This window comes from Rattus norvegicus, chromosome 4 (assembly GCF_036323735.1).
Source record: "Rattus norvegicus strain BN/NHsdMcwi chromosome 4, GRCr8, whole genome shotgun sequence".
Taxonomy (NCBI): Eukaryota; Metazoa; Chordata; class Mammalia; order Rodentia; family Muridae; genus Rattus; species Rattus norvegicus.
In genome coordinates, this window is record NC_086022.1 from 130,940,599 (window position 1) to 130,952,663 (window position 12,065).

Below are 12,065 nucleotides of genomic sequence, written 5' to 3' on the forward strand. Positions count from 1 at the left end.
ATGTGGAAAATTAAGCCTAATTGATGGGCTAGAGAGATGGCCCGGAGGTTAGGAACACGTACTGTTTACTTCCCAACACACCTGTTGAGCAGCTTCCAGCTGCCCTTCACTCCCTCCTCCCCCAACACACACACAGGAATTGGTGCCTCTTCTGGCTTTCAAGAGCTCCTGCATCCATGACCACATATACTAACACAGGCGTGCACATAAACACATAATTTAAAAATGAAAACATGTTTTTTATGAAAACCTAATGAAGGAGTAGCATGTGCCACAGTGGTGATGAAATACAAATCCTTGGAGTTGTGCTCAGAAAGGGAAACACATCTGAAGAGATGTACAGAGGAACTGGGGGAGTGCAGCATGCATTTAACTGAGGAGGGGAATCATTTCTGGAAATGTCCGAATAACAAGGAAATGGCACGACCGAAAGAGATGACAGAGAGGGCTGGCATGCAGCTAAGACCTAGAGTTATATGAAGCTCAGAGGTAATGAGGGAGCCTTGCCAGGTAGGATTCTTCATGTACTTGTAAGTGTGGCCTACAGTGAACATGGCCTACATGAAAGGGCTTTGGGCAGAGGCATGGCATGCTAAGATTCATATCTGCTGCTGGATTTAGAACATTAGCTGGGTGAAAAGGATGCTATAAAAGGGGACTTGTTAGAAGGTTCTGAACTGGCAATAAGGAATTCATTGCTGTCATTGCCCAGAATATAATATCATTGAAAAGGTCTGGGTAAAAAAATGAGAAAACCTCCCTGAATAAATTTGGGGAAATGTGAAGACCAGTATTCTAGAGCAGAGGCTCTCAGCCTTCCTATGCTGTGATCCTTTAACGCAGTTCCTCATGTTATGGTGAGCCCCAACCATAAAATTATTTCATCAATACTTCATAACTATAATTTTCATACTGCTAAGTCATAATATAAATATCCAATAGGCAGGATATCTGATATGCAACCTCCAAGGAGGTTGCCATCCTCAGGTTGAGAACCTCTGCCCTAGATTTCACAGGAGAAATTACTAAAGGAGACTAGGGGTGAAATAAAGCTCTAATTGGAAAGAGGAAATCAAGGAAGATTGTCTTAAGGTGGCAATTACTGTAAAACTTTCATGCACTGAGAATAAGCTGGTGTGGAGAGCACGTACAAAGGTATAGAGGAACGAGGTATAGTTTAGGGTAATGTTTTTGAACAACAGACCGGGTTAACTTTCATCTTCAAAGAGAGACATAACCCTTCAAAAGGCACCTACACAGAACTCTCACAGCAACAAGAAAACGGACAGCACACCTGGACTGGAGAACTGAACAGTGACTGGGGAGAGGGGCATATACGGAAGTGCTCTCGCTATTACATTGATCCTTTCAGAAAAGAAAACCAACATAAGTGTCAAACTCCTAGCTGATTAACTAAGATGACAATGTTCTTGGGACAGGAATGAAATTTCAAGAGGCATGGGAAAAGCACACTGGTCTAACAGTATTGAATTGTATGACTAAATACCAGAGTGTCAGATCAGAAAAAGATGATTACGCTTCCCTCTGTGTGTGTGTGTGTGTGTGTGTGTGTGTGTGTGTGTGTGTGTGTGTGTGCGTGTTAGGATGCAGCAAGTGCCTCTAGCCTTGGACATTGTTTCAGGGATTGTATTTGAGGCTGACTAGGGAAAGATGTGAAGTCATTGAGCTGTACAATCTAAGAAAATGACAAAGGACTGGCCTAGGTGGGAAGCATTTTAAAACACCTGATAAAAAATATCTCTCTACACAGCTTGACCTATGCTTGATATCAATCTATTGGGAGAATTTTTGCTCTGGGTTGGAGGACCGGGCATAACCTCCCACATTGCTTCTTCTATGGTGCTGATTTAAAAAAACAAATCCTCGGCTGAGTCAGTGAATTTATTAGAACGCTCACATACAGAACAGTGAGTAAGGAATGAGCCTAAAACAGCACCCACACACACACTGGAAGGGCTGTACACATAGATAATGACCTCTACATATGGCTATGTAGTTGGAGCCCCAAAACCCCAGTCCGCTAGTCTTCTCTAGCCTACATACTCTATCCCCACCTTGAGCCCCAGATACTGAATGCACAATTGTACACAAGTGGCTGGGAGAAGTGGTTGGATACTCAGGTGAGGGTCCTTTGTAGAGGATGTCAACTGCCAACACTCAACAAACCATGATGATTCCTTGCAAACAGGCACAGCAGAACTCAGGAAGGCAATGGGGTGGGCAGGAGGATTCTATTATACAACACAGTCCTAGGCTAGTGCTCCATCCTCTTTCTATTTATCCATCAATTTCTTCTCACTCTTACACTACTAGATTTTTCTTGATATTGGGGTAGGAGCCTGTAACAGAGTATTTGAAAATGATTGAATTTCTTTGAAGAACAGCTACTGTTTGCACTGAGGGATGTTCTAGCATGAAGACAGTAGATTGGAGAAACCTATGCTTGTAATCACACAATCAATATACATTGAATAATGCAAAGGTAAATATTCCTTCAGCAAAAGTATATATATAAGTGTGTGTGTGTGTGTGTGTGTGTGTGTGTATATATATATATATATATATATATATATACATATATATATATATATATATATGGGGAGGAAGTGAGTTTTTCCAAAATTACAATGTTCACAAGAAGCCAGAGCCAGCAGCCCCTCATTCTCCTTTCATAAATGAGGGCCCAACAGGATCAATTAAGCTCATCTGTTGACTTATCCTATTCAGATGCCTCCAGGCCTCTAGGTAAAAATGAGCCCGGAATGCACTGGGCTTAAATAGAGAACCAATGGAGAAAATAGATCAGCAAACCAAATTGGATCGGAGAGACAAGCCTGGAGGTTGGAAAGCCTTAATTTGGAAATCATACAAAACATGCTTAAGAAGGGAGAGAGAAAGCATGGATTGGCAGCCTTTCTGTGTATGATTCACTACATGCTTTAGACAAGCACCTTTATTAGCTCAGACTTTATCGTGTGTATGTCCAGATAAGCATTGTTTCCTTCAAAATAGTTGCCTCTGGGCCTTGGCAATTGCTCTGGTGATGTTCACCTAAGCTGCTATCACAACTCTCGGGCTTCTGCACCTGCCAGCTAAGCTCATCTCCTTCTGGGAGGATTTGACTTAATGAGATACCACCAGTTGTTCTGAATCAAAGCTAACAAGTAGTGTGGCTGAAGAGATAGGAGACTGGGAGCTGGGAGCTTTTAAAGAGGCCTGTGGCATGTAAGTCAAGTGTACAGATGATTTGCAGAGTTTACATGCTATGGAAAACAACTTCAAAGAAAGGCTACATCACTAGCCCCTTCATCTAGGCTTTATTTTTTAATTATTATTTAAATTTTTCCCAGGCAAAATTACAATTAGTCCCCCAACCAAGAGGTATCTTTGATTTACATTTTTATCTGCATTTTCAAAAGTTTTCCTTGTACTTACAGAATCTGAGATTTTGATATTTTTAATGAATTGTGCTATTTAGAAATGTATATCATTAACCACAAAGTAATCATCCTTTATTGCCAGAACTGTATACATCCTTTTAACAGCTGTACGTTGTATAGAAGGTAGTAGCTTTATTCCATGAGTGCCTTTAGACAGCATCTACGTAGCATCCAATTTTTTGGGTGTTATAAACAGCATCACTCTTGTACACCGATATCCTCCTCACTTCTGCTGCTCACATACAAGCCCAAGCTTGCTTTCCCTGTTGCTTAATCCTCCCTCGGTCTTTTTATCGTGAGTAAGCATAATTTTGAAAGATGCCTAACTTAGGCTTTTTGTAGTCCTCAATTTTTAAATCTCACACACACACAAAAAGGCAAAGTATAAATTAAAATACTATGCTTCATGGCCAGCTTTGATGTGGGTGCTGAGATCCCTGATCACAATATTCTCCTATTGGCCAGGAGATGGCAAAAAATCAATTATTGCTTGTTGGCTTGCCATCCTGTGGGAACCGAGAGACGACCCATTTGAACACTGGGCTCTAGGTGATGGTGCAGTTGTCTTACTGGCCTGTTCACAGAATTCAGCATTGCAATTGCCCCAAACAGGAATAGAACTGTTTGCATATTTTCACCATTTCTTCATATACAATAAACAGGAAGACTGGAGTGTGAGAAGATGGTCATTATGTAGTTCATGGAAGTTAGTCCATAATAGCACTTTGCTGAACCTAGGACCCAGAATCCCACCAATGGTTGATCCCTATAACCTAAAACTTGTATTCAATGAATGCCTTCACCAAACTGTTGGATAATACCTGATTCACGATGGTGTAGAATCTAGAAAATTACATAGACTTTCAACACAGTCATTCTCCAGAGGTTGTGGTAGACAAGACAGGGAAATAGCCTTAGACTTACTGTGATGCTCATGACCAAGGTTACCATGGCAGTGTGGAAGTGATGGTGGTTGCCGACGGGGGATCATTAACTGCTGCAGAAAGTTTGTAGTATCGAGGACTGGACATGGACTAGAAGCCAACTTTGTTTTGTGGTGGCAGCTGCTGCTGGTAGTGCTGGTGGCATATCCCTTAGAGCCACCATATCTGTCATTATGGTAGAATGTTAAGATAGAGGGTTGATTTTCCTGTTGGGCTTTCATGCTGTTGATCTGTCTTACTAAAGCTCTCAAGTATTTTTTTTTCTTTTTTCTTTTTTTCGGAGCTGGGGACCGAACCCAGGGCCTTGAGCTTGCTAGGCAAGCGCTCTACCACTGAGCTAAATCCCCAACCCCAGCTCTCAAGTATTTTGAAGCCCAGGCACAATACATATTGTGCTTCAAAATACTTATATACTTCTCTGAGGAAATTCGCACACATTCAGCTGATTTGAGACAGCAGGGGGTTTTGTCTCTCGGCTTCAAGTTACCAGCTTTGTCTCCAGAGCCCAGGGATGGCCACTGTCTAGTTGATGCTGTAGCTGCTGCTGCATCATGAAGTAAAGGTGACATTCTCAACAGTAACTTTGTAATCTCATTTTCCTATTTGCTTTCTTGACAAAGTGAGCTCCGTTGGCTAAGTGTGCATGTCTTTAAATTTTTAAAAGAGAAGAAAGAGAGGAATGTGTCTATGTGCAGGCAGTCATTATAATCCTCATGAATATAACAAGTGGATTGCAGTCAAGGTTATGTTTCCAAGTCCTGGTTATGGATTTATTCATCGACTCCTCACTGATTTAATGGGAATCATGCTGATAAATTATAACATGTAACATTTCTTAAAAATTAAGGGCCTGATGTTCACTAAGGATGCTTGAAACCAAATTAATGTTTTTATGCCCATACTCAGATAGCCATTCTGAAGGAGAAAATAATTACCTAACCTTACAAGGCCTAAAGATCATCAAACTGTCCCCTTACTGAGAAATCCCTAGTGTAAGCCTTTTTCTCCATCTGAAGGTCGTCTTTAAAATTCAGCTTCCAATACAGTTTTCAGTAATGGCAACGCTTTGAGCAGGGCATAAATGTTTATTTAATGTAGATTGTGAGCCCCATGTTGTCCTAGGAGTCTTCTCTTAAGCTGGTCATCCATAACAATGGTTCAAACTGTGAATGGCGTGGCCACAGATGCCATTTAATTGTGTCTGGTGACTCTTGGGGGATGTTCCGGCTACAGAAAGGTGGTACTAGCCTCTACTGGGTGGAGGGAAGATAGTTCTAAAGATTGTACCTTGCTTGGGACACACACACCACAGAATCACTTGACCCATAATGTCTACAGCACTAAGACTAAGAGAACCTAGTACACTACTTGTCTTTCTTTCCATCCAGTGCCCATTTATTAAACACCTGCTTTGTGCCACCAGCTCTTTAAAAGCTGCTTAGGCTAGCCAAGCTGTGAAGGAGGAAGAGGGAGAGATGTGATGTTCTGAGCTGTCACCACAATAAGCACAGATCAGTTACACCATGGAGTATATATTTCCAATTCCAAATATCCAATAAGATATTAAGTACGATTCCGACATCTGTTCAGTACAGGGAGATAATATATTCAGTGTAGCCCCAAAATGAATTCCTGAAAGTGGAATATGAATAACAGTTGAAGAGAACATATAACATATTATTTTAGAATAATTCAATATTTTGTGTTGTTTTTATTTTACTCACTTCAAGAGAAGCCCCCGATGAGTTCTCTAAGACTCCGAAGATAATCCCTACAGCCCCAACAACCAAGCTACCTCACCACTGCCAGTTGACCAAGTGAAAGGCATGACTAGGAAATGTGCAATTGCAATGCAAATTTAACAATTGTGGGCGTGGTACAAATGCAAATGAGGAGCCCAACCCGTCACCAATTTCCATTTTATGAACTGCCTACAGCTACAGTTCTCAGAACTGATGAAATGTTCAGACACTAATATGCTTTTTGTCATAGTAATGAGGTTTTAAAAAATGGGAAGTGATACAAAGGCAACCTTTCATTACAAATTTCTTTCCGGCAGTTTGGCCAGGATTAGAAATGTTTTATTAAAAGACATTTGGTGAAAGTCTATGGTTTGGAAAAGGTGGGTAAGTTTCCAAAGCAAATAAAATCTCTCCCTTTCTTGTCCTCTAAGGTACCCAAATGCCAGTACTGTGCCAGTGGATGTCTTGGAAACCTGATAGAACTGGTATGGGAGTATTACCCCACTCAGCATTTTCTTACTGATCCTCATAGGTGAACTAAAATATGTGAATGGTGTTAGGACTTTAATAGCCAAAATAAAGGTTAACTTAGAGTGAACATTTAGGGAAGGATACAATACTTGACTGATTGGACAAAGCCATAAAATAGATACACACTGGTCCCTGTTTAGGGCCCTCTTATGCAAGCCAAGACAGGTGTTATATTAGGAATGAAATGATAGCGCAAATGGTAGTTCTTGATGGTGAGTTTTGAGTATCAATAACCAATGTTTATTTCATTTATGCATACCTCACCCAGGTAAGTGTTAGCTAAAACTCTCAGACAGGCATATTTCATTGATACCCCAGTTCCTAAGTATCCAAGTTCTCACAGTATCTAAGACCCAAGGACCTCGTGAGGTTCCTGCTCTTCAACTCTAGTAGGGAATTTAACTGGCTCCTTTCCCAAATCTTAGACAAATGTCCCATTTCAACTTTGACCTGCTGCTGCAGCTGCACTTTATTGTGTATGCACATGAGATGTGAGACTCTAGCCCCTCACTAGTAGCTGTCAACTGAGAGCCTATGAAGCCTTAGGAATTACCATCTAGGAGTTATATCATAAGAACGGTATTTCTAAGCAAAATGTGCAAAGCCTGCATACATATGGAACATTGCTCTTTATGAATTGAGGCATCAGACAAATCAGAATCAAGTGAAAGGAAATGTCTTTGAAATAACAGTGCTTGTGATTTATTCTCTTCCCCCATATTTCAAGCTAATTATCTTTGTTTGAGGTGAAAAACTAAAAAGACTTAATCTGTTTTTGAAGTTCATCCCCATCAAATTAGGCAGAATATATATGTAGCATTGTGGCTGGCAGCTTGGGGACTTAGCAATTATTTTAAAAATTAATAGCAACTCCTTTTATAATGTTTCACTTTGTGACAAACTTCAGCGTTTGCCAGTACCTTGGAGGCTTATAATTGTCCCGATAGTCTGAGCAACCAGCTTTATGTGCCACCAAACAAGTCACCTCAATTAAGATCAGGAAAGGAAAACTAAAGCTTTGTCTTCATGGGGTAGTGTTTTAGTTTAAATATGGAATGTATGCATAATGTCTTGCATATGCGAATAAGTAGAAAGACATAAAAAAATAGTGATTAAATCCAGGGTGCTGGAATGAGTTAGGTATGGAATGTAATCAAAACTGTGTGCTTCTGTGTCCTTCTGGACTCACTGTTATGATCAGCGCTCTGGGGTCACGAGCAGCTATCTCATGGGGCATTGATGGGGGTGCAGAAATACTTGACATGCAAATAAGCAAGCTTTTACTTTTACTACCACTGTCATTTTCTTTGAAAGTGTTTTTCTTCTGTCAGAGATGGTGAAGGGAACTTAATAGCTAGACAGCTGCTGAGTATCATGACATGAACTATGCACCATGCATTTGTTTATTTCAGTCTGAAAATATGGGTCATAAGGAATAGAAAGATAGCTTCATAAACCAGGTATTGGTCCAGGTCACCAGGTGACCTAAGTCTCCAGAGCCCAAGAGGGAGTGGCTCAGGGACCTCTAATCCCTGTGCTTTGAAGAGAAATTGGAAGAGGAGGCAGATGAATTCCCAGAAGCTTACATGCTAGCAAGCCTGTTACATACAGTAGTGAACAGCTAAGAGATTGTCACAAACAAAATGGAAAGTGAGAACTTGAGGTTGGCCTGTGACCTTCACATGCCGGGTGTGGCACACACATGCCTACAGTGAAATATTTGAGGATTCACAAATCACAGGTATCACACACACACACACACACACACATGCACACACACACGCTTTAACTACCACATATTAGTGGTGGTACTCCTTAGAGTGTTAAAAAGTAGACAATGATAGAAATTGAGGAAGCTCAAGGGGTTCTGTAACAAGACACCAAGAAGCTCAGAGGCTGAGGCCAGCCTTCTAACTCCTGCTGTAGAAGAGCCTTCTGCACATATAAGTACTCTTAATACAGGGTTTTGTGTGTGTGTGTGTGTGTGTGTATGTGTGTGTGTGTGTGTGTGTGTGTGTGTGTGTGTGCGCGCACGCATCTGTGTGTATGTCTGGCTATCTCAAACTCACTGACTTTTCTAGTATAACTGAGTCTGGGATTGAGGAATGGTCTTTACTCTTTAAACTATAGCTGGCCAGTGTCCAAATCCACAGTTTCTAAACTGACCAACTTAACCACAGATCAAAAATACTTGTGAGTTATGGCTGGGCAATGGCTCTGTGGGCCAAGTGCCTGTTCTGCTATTTAAGCATGGGAAGAGATATTTGAATCTCCAGCACTCACACAAAAGCTGACATGCTATTCTGTGCTGTCACCTCAGTGCTAGGAGCACAGAGGCAGTAGAAAATAGGGAAAATCTATAGACTTTCTGGTAAGTCCAGCCTCTTAATCAGTGAGCACCGGGTTCAGTGGGAGACCCTGGCAAACAATATGGTAGAGAGTGATTAAAGACGGCCAATGTCAGACTCTGGACTTCATGTACACATAAACAGGTGCCTGTTTACCCATATATCCATGTGCACACACAAACGTCCATATACAAGATACTTGGTATAATACATTTGTACTAAGACTTTACAGACTTATTTTATTGTCATAATTTCCTCATCAATGGAGCGTAATGACCGTATATTGTATTACAAGTAACATTACAGGAACTCTAAGTCAGCTAGAGATTAGTTAAAGGCTACAAGAGGACTTTGTTGTATGCAAATACTGTGCCATTTTGCAAAAGAGATTTTAGGATTTTAATATCTACAGGGTCCTGGGACTTTGGATACCAACAGCTGGCTGTGTAAATGACACGTCTCTAAGTGATGCTGCCTTCTAAACAAACTCCACAAAACAGTGCTCCGTGGCGTTTGAAAACACTGCCAGGAGTTTGCATCTGTGGAGAGCAGAACTGGCTCCCCCAGAGAGCCATCTCCTGAGAAAGCAATAGAATTTGAGGGCCTGATCTAAAGCCTTATCTCTGAATCTGCCCCTATTCATAGACACCTGCTCTTTGGTCTCATGAAAAAAACAGGCCCCATCCACGAGGCCTCTGTGCTCCTCGCTGTTTTATAGATGTTATAGGTATTTTAAATGTCTACTTCTCTTTCAGCTGAGTATACAGGTGTTAGTCAAAACTTTTATATGAGGTGATCTAGGAATACTAAAGCAGCAATGGCTAACCAAATTCTACAGGCCTGTGTTCTCATTCTTTTTCCAGTCAACTTTTTTACTGAGAACAAACCATCATGACATATAGGGGTTTTTTTAATTATTTTTTTAAATCAGTGAATCTGCTAGGAAAAAAAAGTAGTGCTGAATATATGATACATAACCGTGGTGGTTTAAACATGCCTGGCCCAGGGAGTGGCACTATTAGGAGGGGTGAACTTGTTGGAGTAAGTGTGTCACTGTGGACGAGAACTTTAGGACCATCATCCTAGCTGCCTGGAAGCCAGTCTTCTGTTTGATTTGCAACAAGATGTAGAATTCTCAGCTCCTCCAGTGCCATGCCTGCCTAGATGCTGCCATGTTCTCAACTTGATGATAATGGACTAACCTGTTAGCTGGCCCTAGCTTTTTTTGTGTGTGTTTTACTGTGGGATGCCTTTTATTAATTAAAGTAAATTTGTCTTTTACTGATCAATACAGTGACAATTATATAGCATCACTGACTCCATTTTAAACTCTCTCCTGAAACACATGTTGTTACTTAGCCAAGTGGCTGACCAAGAACAACCTTAGCAAATGTGCACCAATTTCATAAACAACTAGACTTTCCCCCTCTAAAATTAGCTTTAGACAGGATAATAACCCTCTATTATACAAATCCACATACCTATACACTGTCTTCCAACATGCAAGATGAGCATTTTTCTTAGAGACCGTGGCTGCCACATGCTCACCCAGAACGAACAGTCCTTTGTTTCTTGAGTGCATAGCACATAACTGTGGGTCTCCTTGGAGCAAAACCTCCTGGTTAATTTGGATGAGTCCTTTGGTGAAGATGTACTGTCTGGTAAATGTTGTCCCTTATAAGAGTTGCCTTCGTCATGGTGTCTGTTCACAGCAATGAAACCCTAACTAAGGCAATAACCTACTATAATGACCAGTGAGAAGAAAAGATATTCAACCACCAGATTAGATTAAAACTGCTGTGCATTCAAACTTCTTGAAAAGGCAAAGGGAAAGTGCTTTCTAATATATACTTACTCTGGGCTCCTGTTAGTCTACTCTGCCTTCTAAGGATCAATTTTACCATAAAAATAAAAAATAAAAATAATCTCTTACAAGGTTTTCAGTCTCTGGGAGTCCCCAAGAGTCCAGGTTAGTTGACTATGTCGATCTTCTTGGGGAGTCCCTGTCCCCTCCAGGTTCCTCAGTCCTTCCTCCAACTTTTCCACACGCCTTCCTGAGCTTGGTCTAATGCTCGGCTGTGGGTCTCTTCATCTGTTTCCATTGGCTGCTGGATGGAGCCTCTCAGAGGACAATTATGCTAGGCAGCTGTCTGCAAGCCTAAAAGAGTGTCATTATAGTGTCAGGTTTTGGTTCTTGCCTGTGAGATGGCTCTCAGGTTGGGCCAGCCATTGGTTTGCCATTCCCTCAGTTTTGGTAACATCTTTGTCCCTGCATTTCTTATAGGAAGAACAAATTTTGGGTCAAAGGTTTTGTGGGTAGTTTGGTGTCTACATCCCTGTACTGGGAGTCCTGCCTGGCTACAGGAGGTGGCCACTTCAGGCTCCATATACCCCACTGCCAGAAGCGTCAGTTAGAGTCACTCTTGTAGACTATCTGGAACCCCTCCCCCATTCCAGGAAACCGAAACAGATGCAGAGTCCTACAGCCAAACATTACACCAAGCTCAGGAAGACTTGTGGAAAAGTTAGAAGAATTGAGGAACCCAGAGGAGATAGGGACACTACAAGAAGGTCAACTGACCTGTACTGTTTGGGGCTCCCAGAGACTAAACTACCAATCGGAGAGCATACAAGGGCTGGACTACACACATATGTAGCAGATATGCATCTTGTTTTTAAGCAGGTCCCCCAACAACTGGAGCAGGGGCTTACCATGACTCTGTTCTCTGCTTGTGGATCCTGTTATCCTAACTGGCCTGTCTTGTCTGTCAGTGGGAGATGATGTGCCTAATGCTGCAATGGTTTTTTTTGGTTGTTTGTTTTGTTTTTCTTTTATTAACTTGAGTATTTCTTATATACATTTCGAGTGTTATTCCCTTTCCCAGTTTCCGGGCAAACATCCCCCTCCCCCCTCCCCTTTCTTATCGGTGTTCCCCTCCCCACCCTCCCCCCATTGTCCCCCTCCCCCCAACAGTCTAGTTCACTGGGGGTTCAGTCTTAGCAGGACCCAGGGCTTCCCCTTCCACTGGTGCTCTTACT